Here is a 10,191-nt window from a genome sequence, read left to right as displayed (position 1 = left end):
ATGGGCAGTAGCAACCTACCTATCTTGTCAAAAATATCAGAACATACTGCACATGCCCACTAAGGAACTAAGGGCATCCATGGTCTCTTGCCTGTTCGACCAATAGGGCATGGACACACTAAGTGAAAATCGCCAATAGACTTCGGATATTATCCGAAGTAATAGGTAGATATTTACCGAAGTAGACGCACGTGAAACAAAAGGGTTATTTTTTTACTTCGGCACACGAATACCGAAGTCTATCACCGGTCCAAAATCGGTTCAAAATTGGACCAGTTTTGAAGTAAAAAAACTCTATTACTTCATCAAGACCAGTAAAAATACCAAAGTAGTTGATGATATATTACTGTATAGGTTACATTGTCTGACGAAGTTTAAAGACGTTACGACTTCACAATTTTTTATACCATGGTGTAGTAAATAGTTAATATTACTTCTGCATATTTTAGCTTGATCAAAGTAATTGTTATTGTATTACTTCATCGTAGTATGGAAGTAAAAAAACATATTTTACTACACTTCAATAATTTAAGTTAGAGCAGTAATACATACGAACGACTTCAACAATTTTAATCAGTGACAAAGTAAATAGTTTCTTTAACTACGACAATATTTAAATTTACTGAAGTCTTATGTATTCTATTACTTCATCATTTTTATTTATAGTATCGGAGTAGTTGACTATATTTTACTACAATACAAATTTAATTGACAAAATTGTATATCATAATATTTTACTATAACACAATAGTTTTCATCACCAAAATTGAACAAACATATCACAAATATCTATGAAATACAATCCAAAAGTGTATTCATAAAAGAAATGTTTAACCATAACCCAAAAACTTTTGTATCCATAAATCTCTAAATACAATCTAAAATTTATATCATAGCCTACACTTAGGCACCCACATAGAAATAGACGAATTCGCTCCATTCACTTTTGACTTCATCATGATATCTTGAAATCCAGACCGAATTGGGATTGGAAGCTCTGCTTCTTCATCTAAGACAACATCAATAGATACCTTGAAATTCCCTTCCCCAAGTAGAACATGATGAATCAGTATATTTGGGCCTCCTTCTGATAGTATTATGACATATGCCACCACATTCTCACGTTGTTTCACAGCCAAGTTACATTTTTCCCCTGTAAGAACAATAAGAAATTGTATATAAATATGTGAATTTGAAAACAAAAATTAATTTGACATAAAATTTAAAAATATAGAACCTCCAAGTTTGAAGTGTTACATTCATAAACCTCCACATCATCTCTCCATTTTGGGTCATTCATGTTTGATAACTTATTCGATATCATAACCTCACAAGTTTGATTATTAATGACCTGATCAAGTTGAGCCTTCAATTTCTCTACTTCAGCCTTCAAGCTCTTATTCTCCTCCGATTGTTCTTTGAAGTTATCCATCGAATCCTTTGGGACTGATTCCCTATTCTTTCTTGCAATTTTAAAGTAGAGTTGGGGTTTTACACATCGTCCCACACCTCTAACTCATCCATAGTGTTCTCGATTTCCTAAGGCAGTGGTAATAGAAATTAGAAAATTGGAAATGCATGGAGGATTTCAATAGTCAACTATGAATCCAAAATGGTAATAGAAAAAAGCTTTTTTACCAAAATTTAATAAATAGTAATTGTTGAACCCTTCCTGCATGGAAAATATTAGTTTCGCCATTCTTCCCAATTAGCATCATGGAAGAATTCATTTTCTAGTTTGATGGATGTTAAAGGGAAATATGGTACGTAATGTAGCTTACCGCAATAGTAGAAGTTGGCTTAAAAGCTATTCTCAAGTAAATGGTTTCTCCATTTGATATTCCTCCCTGTACAGAGGAATCATTATCATTAAACCTTAATTCTTCTAATAACAATTTTCATATGAACAAAAGGAGTAACAAAGATTAAAGGATAAACCTGTACACCCCCAGACCGGTTTGTTCGTGTCCGCATATTGCCATGCCCATCCATGAAGACTCATCATTATGCTCACTTCCAGTCAAAAAAGTTCATAAACATAGTTCAATGACAATTACAGAAAGAAAAATGTTGATTATTATGAATATTCTGAACAATTTACATAATATACGAAGAACCTCAACTACACTACTCCAGGTTAACAGATACTGACCTGCAAAACCACTGCCAATTTCAAATCCCTTCGTTGCAGGGAGAGACAACATCGCTTTTGCCAAATCAGCTTCCAATTTATCAAAGACTGAACATCCAAGCCCCTGAGAGAATGGAAGAAATGCAATTGAAAATGTTCAGTAAAAAGTAGTTTTTCATATAATCCACTCAATGCAGGCTATTATAAACCATTGCAGAGAAGAATCTATATAAATAATAGCAAAGAATCTGAACAAAGTGAAATAATTACTTGTGGAACATTTCGAGTAATGCATGTCACTATGCCTCCAACAGAGTCTCCCTTAACTCGAACTTCATCGATGGCTTCAATCATCTTTTGAGCATAAACTGGATCCGGACATCTGACGATGTTATTCTCAATCTGGTAAGTTATGAGCATAATAAGATCAATTGTCTATAAGAAAATGAAAAATTAATTAGAATAATTGAGCAATCACATACTTGATCAAGGGTCAATGTCTCATGATCAACAACACCTTCAGGAAGCACAACTTTATGAACTTGAGAAACATATGCCAAAATCTGGAAAGATATAGAAGATTTAGAGTTAAGCAAATAAACATCTAAGGCCAATGGCACACTAAATGAAACTCAAAGATTCTAGTTAACTTAAATTAACTAAATTGAAGCGCGAATATTTGATTATTTGAATATTGCTATATGCTCAATAACGGAGGAACTATGTGATAGACAACGACGACACAAAAGATAAGACAACCTATGTGACTCTGTTGCTAAAATATTTTTAATAAATTAAATAAAAGGCTCTACATTGGAACTTTTAAACCAAAAACTAGTCAAACCAAATCAACAGTCATGCATAGACAGGATAGTTACAATGTGCATCTCCAATTCAATATCAAGTTCAATAAGCATGGCAATAGAGGATTGTGAGAGTAATTCCTTTTTGGGACAGAGGAATTATGAGTGCATTTATGGTTATCTAATGGAAACACAAAACACCATATCAGAAATTTATATTACAACATTGTCAAAATAAAACAATGAATAAACCCACCTCAGTTCCTGCATACATCTTAAGAATCTTCTTTGCAATAGCTCCTGCAGCAACCCTACCAATAGTCTCTCTTACTGTACAATGAATATCAAGAAGTTAAATACCCCTACCAATAGTTCATATGTATAATTCTTGTCTTGCTCCATCAGGTTTTAGTTTATGAGATCATGTCAAAAAAAAACCAATAAACTAGAGAATAAGACTTGCCTCTTAGGATCGGTTAGAGACAATTGGTTAGAAACAGCGCAACAGAGATGAAAGGAAAAGAAATCTAACAGTAAGGCAGAGAGGAAAGGAAAGAAGGGGTCAGAGAGGGAACAAACCTAGAGCTGTAGAAACCTGAACGGCGGTCGCTAGGTAAAGTAGATTTGTCGCTGGTGGAGTCAAAGAACACCGGGTGAAATCGATTGTTTGCGTCAGGCGAAAAAACAAGCAGAAGGCGCAAGGCTAAAAAACACGAAGAAGACCTAGAGGGCGCATGACAAAAAAAACAAAAGTTAGGATCGGTTAGAGACAAAGCAACAGAGAGGAAAGGAAACCTAACAGCGAGGCAGAGAGGAAAGGAAAGAAGAGGTTGAAGAGGGAACAAACCTAGCTCTGTAGAGAGGAAAGGATCTTTGTGCGTTTAGGGGAACAACTCGAAGATCACCGGCTGGGTGAAGTAGATTTGTTGTTGGGGGAGTCGAAGGTCGCCGGCGGTGAGTGGAAGGCTGCTGGGGGAGTTGAAGGTTGTCGAGTGAAGTTGAATTTGTGCGTCGGGCGAAAAAACATGAAGAGGGCGCAAGGAGAAAAAACGTGAAGAAAATAGAAGAAGACAGAGGGTGCACAGCAGGAAAAAAAGTAAAGTAATTAGGGTTCCCGCGTGGAAAAAAAATAAACTGGCCTGTTCAGCTAGGAAAATATTTTTAACCAGTTATAACTTATTACTTCAACATTTAGACATATAGTTTAATTTTGTGACTTATTACTTCATCAAATATATATCATGAAGTAAAATATTAGATAAAATTAGAAGTAAAGCCCGTATTTTTTAATCTATGAAGTCTAAAATATTATTTACTATATTAAATTTTGTACCGAAGTTAATTGTAATATATTACTTCATAATTATTGACTGCCGAAGTAAATAGTGGCGAAGTCTAATACAGATTTTCACATAGTGACATTGTATGGTCATTCCCAATGGCAATTGGATAAAGGAAATTTCTCTTAGTGGCGGTAGACTACTTCTCAAAATGGATGACAGCCGAGCCGTTCACCAAGAAAACTGAGCAGATAGTTATAAAATTTCTGTGGCAAAATATCGTTTGTTGGTTTGGCGTCCCTCATCGATTCATCTCTGACAATGGAAGGTAGTTTCAAGGAAGGAGTCTCAAAGAATGATGTGCCAACTACAGTATTACACAGGCCTTCACTTCGGTGACTTATCCCCAAAGCAATGGCTAGGCGGAGGTCACCAATAGAGAAATCCTCTGAGGACTCAAGACTCAGCTTGACCATGTTCGACGGAGCTAGGCGGATTAATTGCTGAGCATGTTGTGGGCCTACCTCACCATGCCTTGAGAAGCCACCGACAGTACCCCATTCCACTTAGTATATGAAGGAGAAGCTGTGGTGCCAGTCAAGATGAGATTTAAGTTCGATCGGATGTAGCTCTGCGACGAGGATAATTCTGAACGCGTCGCATGGAGTTAGATTTAATAGACGAGTTCAGAGATAAGGTAGCTATTCGGCTAATGATGTACCGGGAAAGGATGAAGCAGAACTACAACAGACGAGTGATTCCCAGATCATTCTAGGTCGGCGATTTAGTCTAGAAAAGAGTCAAGTCGATCGGCGACGTCAGCAAACTAGAGGCCCCATGAGAAGGACCCTATAAAGTGATTCAGAAACTCAGCTTGAGGTCTTATTATTTACAAGATTAAACCGGGAGAAACCTAGAGCGGCCCTGGAGCGCGAACCATCTACAGCCTTATCAGGCGGGATAGTAGGTTCGTGACTAAAATTATGTAACCTATAAAAATGTTCATTCTATGAATGCAAGAAGTTTTGAATGAAAATTTGTCAAGTGTCTGAGACTCTTGAGACGTTCGGCCAAGTTATAAGTGACCTAAGCTCTCGTGCCAAGTGTCAAAGACTCTAGATCTGATCGAGCAAGTTATAAGTGAGCGGATCTCTCACAATTCCAGACTCTTGAGTCATTCAGTCAAGTTATAAGTGAGCTAAGCTCTTGTGCCAAGTGTTAGAGACTCTCGACCCGATCGGGCAAGTTATAAGTGAGCAGAGCTCTCACAATTCCAGACTCTTGAGTCATTCGACCAAGTTATAAGTGAGCTAAGCTCTCGTGCCAAGTGTCAGAATCTCTCAACTCGATCCGGGTGAGTTATAAGTGAGTGAAGCTCTCATGATTCCATACTCTTGAGTTGTTCGTTCAAGTTATAAGCGAGCTAAGCTCTCGCCCCAAGTGTCATAGACTTTTGAGTCGTTTGGTCAAGTTATAAGCGAGCTAAGCTCTCGTACCAAGTGTCAGAAACTCTTGACCTGATCGGGAGAGTTATAAGTGAGCGGAACTCTCAAAATTCCAAACTCTTGAGCCATTAGTCCAAGTTATAAGTGAGCGAAGCTCTCGTGCAAAGTGTTAGAGGCTCTTGAGTCATTCAGCTAAGTTATAAGTGAGCTAAGCTCTCACGCCAAGTGTCAAAGACTCTCGATCTGATTGGTCGAGTTATGAGTGAGCGGAGCCCTCATGCCAAGTGACAAAGACTCTTGACCCGAACAGGCAATTAATAAGCGAGAACCTATGAGCACTGAACGGGAGCATATGGATTCATACTTAGAAACTATGTGAAACTTTCGAGTGGAGGACTCTGGGTTGTCGAGCGGAAATGTGTTAATTCATACTTGGAAAATTTTTACAAACTACGCTTGGCAGTACAACAAAAGGCTGAAAAACTTAAAGAAGAAAACTATGTTAGGTAATCAAGAACATCATCCAAGAGCGACTAAGGGATCTTCTCCCTATTTATAATTTTTCTCGTCAGATCGGGAGAGACATAGCCACCGTCCTTTAGTTGTTGGAGGATCCCATCGATGCCATAGTTTAAAAGGCAAATAGTCTAGTCGGTGAACATGTCGTTGAATTTGAGGGAACGAAGGTACTTCACTCGAAAAGATTCTTGCCGATCGGGTTCCACCTCCTTGAACTTATTAAATTCCTCTCTGGACTCCTCTAGCTCGGCCTTGGACAACTCCATAGCGGCCTTTAGTGAAGCTAGCTTAGCATCTTTCTCATCGAACTAGAGCTTGCTCACCGTTCGCTCTGTAGTTTGGTCATCCCGCTCGGCCTCCAGAGCAGCTTCTGTCTCTTTAAGATTCTAGGCCAAGACCCGAGCCTCGTTGTTTTTCATGTCGAGGTCTTCAATGGCTCAGAGCTCCCTAGTGTTGGCAGAATTTATCTTCGACTCAAAATTATGAGCTTGCTTGGTTAACTGGTAGAGTTGAAGGGTCTGCTCATGATTCTTATTCTTCTCTACGCTAAGTGCATGTTCGAAGCACAACAGCTACTTGGAACTCTAGTCCAAGTCTTCCTTCAGTCGGATCACCTTTGCAGTCAATTGCTCAATGTGGGCTCGGGAGGTTTCTGATTGCCCAATCGGAGCGCACAGCTACTAGAGCTCGTGCTCTAAGAATGCCAGCCTCTAGCACATGACCAAACTCTCTACCCAGAACTGCAGGAAAGAAAACCTAATTAGAGCCGATTGGGAAATGCAAAGAAAGGACTTAGCTAAAAATTTACCCCAGTGGATTTCTAAGTGAAGCCATCAATAAGCTCCCCGGGCGGAGTAGAGGAGGCTTCACCAATTCTATTTGCCAACCGGTTGGATAATCGGGCCAGCTAGGAAAATGGATGAAGAAGTTGTTGGGACCTTGATGTCCGCTAGAGGGGGTGAATAGCGTTTCGTCGCGCTTACTCGTACTTGCTTCGTCTTGATGATGTGCAGCGGAATACAAAGACAAAGCAAAACAAAACACTTACAATGCTAACACCTAGGGTTTACTTGGTATCCACCTCAAGATGAGATGACTAATCCAAGGATCCACACGACACGCTCACTCCACTATGAAAACCTCCTTCTCGGTCGCAGCCAAAGGTAGAGAAGCCTCGTACAACACTCACACACAACACAACACAAATACAACAAGAGGAAACAAAAATACAACGCAACACACTCCTCTTCTTGCTTGCTTGTGCTTGTCGTCGCCTCTTGAACCTTGGAGAAACTCCCCAAGTGCCTTCAAGAACTGGCGTGAGTAGATCGGAGAAGCTCGCTGTGAATTGCTGAAGAACGACGCAAAAGATCGCAAGAGATCTGCTGAGAAAAAGCTCCACCTGGGCTTTATACAGTAGCTCTAATCGATCGAATTCATCCCCAATCGATTGCCACGTCACATCCTGACAATCCTAGCCGTCCACCACCTGCAACCTGCGCAACGGTCGAATCCCAATCGATCGATCGATTGGGAACATCTGGATCGATCGGTGGATCGATCCAGAAGTATTCTGTGCTTCTCGCGATCGCGCGAGAATACTCCTGCCCAATTGATCGATCAATCGATTGGCAGCTCCCAATCGATCGCCCGATCGATTGGGAAAGGTTCTGTGCTCACGAAATATCATCCCAATCGATCGACCAATTGATTGGGCCATTACTTCCTTCGCAGCACACTCCAATCGATCCACTGATCGATTGGAGCCTATTCAATCGATCGCCTGATCGATTGGACACCCTGGACTTGACTCAAACTCAAGTCCAGCTCCTCAAACCCAACTCTCGGTCAACCGTGACCTGTTGGGTTTGCACGCCTAGCATTTGGCTATTCTCGACCAACCTCGAACTAGCCTTCTAGCCTCCTCCATCAGCCTTGCGTCCCTCGGATATCTCTCCATCCTTCACGCCTTGCCTTCTGGAGCTTCCATCGGCCTCATCCTAGTTGTTGGGTTCTCCTAGCCAAATCACCCTAGGACTTGCCCTGCCAAGATCACACTTGGTCTTTCCAATTGCCTGGCTCCTCACCAGGACTTTCCATTTGCCTAGCTATACTAGGACTTTCCAAATGCCTGATCTCACTTATCAGGACTTTCACCACCAAGTCTGGTCAACACTGACCTACTTGGATTTTCACTCTTGCCAACCTTCTTGTTGGACTTACCTTTGCCTAATCTCCAATTAGGACTTTCCCAGTTAAGTGTCCTGTCAACCTTGACCTACTTGATTTCTCTCTTACCTAACCTCCAGTTAGGACTTCCCAGATGCCTAAACTCCAGTTAGGACTTTCCCGGTCAAATCTCCGGTCAACACTGACCCACTTAACTTGTCTTCTCATCAACCTGGTCAATCCCTTGACCATCTCCACAATCGGACGATTGCTCCAGCAATCGTCCGATTGTGGAGATGGTCATTGTTAACCAGATGATTGCCCTAGCAATCTCCATATATTGTCAAACATCAAAACTCAAATTCTGACTCAAGCTTGACTCAACTCAAGCTTAGTCAAACTGGTCAAACTTGACCTAGGAAAATTGCCCCAACAGAAGTAATGCTCCCTTCAATGCGTATTTGAGGAAGGCATTTTATTAAAATAAACTATGCCCAAGAGGGTTTGAAACAAAAAAGTGTCTGGCTCGGACAACTTGGGATAATAAAAGAAATAAAACGCATGGGGTACTAAGGGAAGGTCGTATAGACGGAATAATATGACCACCCCGCACAGTAACCTAAAAGAATTGGGCACTAGTTGATGTAGCGAGATATAAAAATATCTACAAACTTTCGAGAAAAAGGGGTGGACGGGAAAGCAGAGACCGACGTAAAATTGGTCCCTAAAGAATGTTAAAAAACCATTCGGGGGTAGGTGAGGGTGGTCATAGGCAGAGGGAATGACAATCTGATAACCCACGGAGAAACGGTAGGTTAATTGCATCTAGGCAACCTCGTCACCGTTAAATTTGGATTCGGTGGAGGTGTACCAGAGCTCGCGGACGGCCGGGAGAGGACGAGGAGATTCAACCATGAAGTAGAGGGAAGAAAATCAAGAATTTAAATAAAGAGAGAAGAAGGGGCTTACTGCAAAGAAAATCACCGACAAAGAAGAGAAGATGACGGTCAACGCAAGGAAGATGATAGGGCGAAAGAGAAGGCTGGGGGCTTAAAAACCTGGAGAGAGGCTGCTCTGAGCCATTCAATCGAGGGCTTTAATAGGGGTTCATCGCGACTATTAAATTCAAAAAGATAGCAATCACATCAAACGCAAACAACCGTCTATCACATCATGCATATGGGGGCATGAAGAGACGACACGTGTCATTCTATTACAAGTGGCATTAATGATGAGGCAGAAAGCAGGATTATAGGGAATGACTAAGCGTGGTCTGCATTAATGGGGGAAGATTTGAACGATTCTCGAGAAATTACGATGGCATTAACGACAGTTAGAGGACACTACAGTCAAAAGCACAGATAAGTAAGAAATTAAAAAAAAAATTGGCTAAGTGTCGTGCATGATAGAGCCGAACGACAGCTATAAACCCTTGAGCCGAAGATATTAACAGCCGAACGGCGACTATAAAACCATATAGGTTTGATATCAGCAGTCGAATGGCGGCTATAAACTATATGGGTTCGACATCAACAGTCAAACGACGGCTATCAAACCATATGGGTTCGACATCAGCAGCTGAACAGTGGCTATAAAATCATATGGGTTCGACATCAGTAGCTAAACAGTGGATATAAAATCGTATGGGTTCGACGTCAACAGCTGAACGACAGCTATAAACCCCAGGACACCCTTAGGGGAAGGAGAAGTTTCAGACCGCACCAACTGTCCAGTCAGTCGGACTTGCAGCTTCTTTCGACTAGACTCGAGGGGGAGACCTATGATCCGTTAATGATGAGGGGTCCCACCAAGGAGAGGCCAAAGGAAGACCGGTTGATGTGGAA

The 10,191-nt window shown here is 40.9% G+C and overlaps 1 long non-coding RNA gene across 1 annotated transcript; it reads right to left on the bottom strand.

Annotated features, from left to right (window-relative positions):
* Positions 1 to 1,781: 1,781 nt before the first annotated feature.
* LOC122040116 lies at positions 1,782 to 1,997 on the bottom strand. Its single transcript, XR_006128511.1, has 2 exons — positions 1,939 to 1,997; positions 1,782 to 1,847 (listed from the first exon to the last, which is right to left on the bottom strand). It is a non-coding gene; the product is annotated as an uncharacterized LOC122040116 (long non-coding RNA).
* Between the last annotated feature and the right edge of the window lie 8,194 nt (positions 1,998 to 10,191).

The sequence above is a fragment of the Zingiber officinale genome, chromosome 2A (assembly GCF_018446385.1).
Source record: "Zingiber officinale cultivar Zhangliang chromosome 2A, Zo_v1.1, whole genome shotgun sequence".
Lineage (NCBI taxonomy): Eukaryota > Viridiplantae > Streptophyta > Magnoliopsida > Zingiberales > Zingiberaceae > Zingiber > Zingiber officinale.
The sequence above is the reverse complement of the archived record's forward strand: the minus strand, read 5'-3'. Positions and strand labels throughout refer to the sequence as shown.